This window comes from Copidosoma floridanum, unplaced genomic scaffold (genome assembly GCF_036245765.1).
Source record: "Copidosoma floridanum isolate Cflo_tuat_1 unplaced genomic scaffold, Cflo_Japanese_pri ptg000013l, whole genome shotgun sequence".
NCBI classification, from domain to species: Eukaryota; Metazoa; Arthropoda; class Insecta; order Hymenoptera; family Encyrtidae; genus Copidosoma; species Copidosoma floridanum.
Genome location: NW_028321890.1, coordinates 31,020,713 through 31,024,508, shown reverse-complemented (window position 1 = coordinate 31,024,508; position 3,796 = coordinate 31,020,713).

The window sequence follows — 3,796 nt, the reverse complement described above, 5'->3', positions numbered from 1 at the left end:
CACAGCGGCAGCATGGGACCGACAACACCATGCCGCGTCTCTTGCTCCTGACTCCGCGCTTACCTCGCCACCATCTCCCGCAAAGCCCCGTTGTTTGCGCACGTGCCCCCCCCCCTTTTTTTTTTTTTTTTTTTTTTACCCTTTTGCAAACATGGAGCAGCTTACTGGGTATGCCCTTTTTTTTGGCTTTGCCCTCTTCTACCGGTGTATAGTGAGCGATTGGCGCGGTACGTTCGGGGTGCAGGCGGAAGTTTTAATATCGAAAGCGCAGACGGCTGCGGGCGCCTGATGACGGATCACGCTCCGATGACGCTGCCTGGCGATGACGATGCGACGAGTGAGTGCTCTGCAACAGACACGGAAATGGAAAACTTTTTTTTTTTTTTTTTTTTTTCCCCGCTCGTGGTGAGGTGTACTTTGAAATGTAGTGTTCTCCGTGGATGGAGTTATTATTATTACTTTATTTTTTTAGTTTTTAATCGCACACCGGTGTAGTCAAACAAAGCTTTTACACGCGTTGTTCGATCGATAGAGGTAAGACTGTTAAAACTGGGCGAATCTTTAGGGGCCCGTTAAACCCTCCATCAACTAAATATGTAACTGCAATAAGCCATTGTCAGCTATAAGCAGCTAAAAATCGATACGCTCGTGAGTATACAAAGAGCACACGCGACTTGAAAAACCTCAACGAGAAAAGCTTGGATGTATATTTTACAAGGTGACCGGGAGTAGCCCTTTGTAAATTCCGTCGAGAGCTGATAAATCCGCGGTCCTGCTTAATTTTGCCCTGATGGGCGCGAAAGTAAATTTTTCCCCGGGGAAAACGAGGAGCTTTTACACCCAATCTCCCATGTACCGCGTCTCGGCGAGATTAACCCATTCGAGGCGTCGCCGTTATTCGTTTTTCAAAGCGCCAGCGCGGAAAGTAAAACACGGGCCCTCTCGCCTGAATATATACACAAGACTATAGAGGAAGGTGCACCTCTATCTCTATCCTTGGGAGCATCTTTATTTTTTTTTCTTTTTCTTCCCCCCTCCGAGGAGAGGTAGTATACGTAAAAAAATAAAAAAAAGGAAATTATCACGTATACAATCGTCAAGCGGAGCAGCAACAGTCATTCACGCCCGATGCAAAACGAGGAAAAAAAAAAATATGACCAGGGCTCCCTTTGCCTCCATTTCTCCCTGCCATTCCTTTAGCGTAAAGATTTATCCTTTTTCTTTCGTCACTTTTCGAGGTTCGTTCATTACTTCGAGAAGTACTATATTCGTACAAGTGAAGCATTTTCGCAAAAAGAATGAATGCAGTGAAAGACTTCTTTCATAAACAATGATCGAGTACTCGCCGTTCGATTCGAAGCGCCAATTGATATGTTGCTCTCAACGAAATTGCACGGCAATCATGAAAAACCAAAATTGTGGCAATTACGCGTAATTGAGCGATCCATTAAAAAATGAACTTAATATTCGTATTCAATCGAGCGCTCCCGTCAATTTAATGAGGTTGGAGAGACCGTATAAATCATTACATTAAATTAAACCGTCATTATTTTACACCAGGGAAGATTTTCGTTTGCTGGGTGAAATATTCAAAAGTACCCTGCATCCGTTTGGACCAAGGGTCCAAGGGAATGTCCGAAGAGTATATATATATATATATATATATATAATAGTATTGCCATCAAGCCCGCGGCGCGTGATTCGTCCTGAATGAGTTATATACCCTGCAAGGCCCACAGGTGCGCATGTGTACTATATTCTCATTTAGCCCTATACAGTACTGCGTATACGATGTACAACCGGCGAGATACGGGCGGTGATTTATCGAGGTATATATGGCTGTAGGGGTGACTACTGTTACCGATAACCATTACGAATTTCAGAGGGTCATCCGAGGACTGGTCACGGACGGGGAAATAAGCGCTCAGGTATGTTTTTACGCGAGGCTCCGTTGTAAGTTCGTTTCTGCTGAGCTCAGCGGTGACGCGCTACTCTGGGACCAAAAGAATACGTGTCATCATCCCACAAGAGTACGGCAGAGAAGCCTGTCTGGGTAAACAATCCGGCGAGCCCAGGGAATAACCTTGCAGTGTACTTACTTGGGGTGTGTGTGTATGTGTAAGCTCGTGTCATTTGTGCTTGTACGACTTGAGTACGTGGCAAGCAAAACCAGCGCGCGAGAAGGAAAAAGAAGAGATCGTCGAACAAGGGACCGACGCTGATGCGATTATGTTCCGGAGCGACAAGGTGCTCGGCCACCACCCCTTTTTGCTATCTGCGGATGAAGTATAGGAGATATATAGGCCGGACGGAGGATTTATTTGGGAGGATCATTTTTGCGCGTTAAGCGGATTGTGGTTTTTTTTTTTTTTTTTTTTTCTTGCTCTCGCAATTTTTGTACCAACGTGTATACCAAAGCGCAGCTCGTGAAATCTGAGTAGAGATTTCGACGGTTCTTTGTTTAATTAAACAGGGGAAAGCTATAGATAATCAGTGCAGCGTTTTCTCGCTCAAAGTAAACGCATGTCTGCAGTTGCGTTGGGGCCAATCAGACGGAATTTTCAGCAAAGTTTTTAATATGTAAATATTTTACCATTATCTCTGAAAGCTGTATGCAATAGAATATGATTTAAATTGTTGAAATTTTTTAAAACTTTTCTGTAGTGAGTCAATAAAAGTCCAATAACGGACAGCGGACGATATTTGCCGGAAACAGTATAACGTACCGGTGAATATCATGAAAGAATAATGAACAGTATTACCGTTCCTCGAAATGCAACTTGCCATTTTATGAACAAAATCCCGCCACGGTTATTTACCTTTTAATCATCAACAGCATTGTTTTCGCTTCGTGGAAGTAATAGCATATGCAGGGACCGAAAGACATGAATATAATATGCAGTGTACAGGTGTGTCCCATTATGTGCGTTCATATGAGATGGGTAAGTGACGGTCGGTCTTTTTGGGGATGATTAAAACTATTTGCCGTTTCTCGCTCTCCCGCAGGTATACTCTTGCTTATTATTTATGCAAATACTTTAACGTACACACAAACGAACGACGACAATCGAATCAATTGGCTGTTGCATACACCGATGTCCCGGGGGTATACTATATACATTGCCGTCTTTTTATTTCGTGCTTTCGTTATTTTAGTGCTCACACGGGTATCCGTGTAAACGGTTTATTGGTGATTTTGCTTCCTCGTTAAGAGCATGGTGGTTTTTTTTTTCAATTTTATTTTACGTTCAAGTACAAACATTTTTTTACTCAATATTTGAAAGCTAAAATCAGTTTTACCCTTCTTAAGAGTCATTTTTGTTCAAAGCGTCGGTTTACTTGGCAATAAAACTTTTTTTCTTACAATTAAAAACCATCCAGATTACGGGGAAATAGTTACACTACAGTACTTTTAATTGCAAAATGAGAATTTATTATTTATTTTTTTTTTATAATTTCCACTATTACAATATGATACATCATCTTTTCAACAATTAATCAGCTGGAAAATTTCTGGTATCAGTTTTATAAAACTAATAAACAAAAAATTCATACGAGGTTTTGTTTTGTTTTTTCCCCCAATTTTTAAACAGTACCTTCAATTTTCATCATGATAATTGCTGAGAAATACAGATTCCATTGGTAGTGGTAAAATAGCAATTGATATTAGATTATCTGTGGCAAATCGATATTTTTTAACACTAGAAATTAATAGTTATTTACCACGCAAGTTCTGATGTTACACATTTCTACCAATGGTTGACAACAATCATCTTATTTGCGTAAATAAAAGACC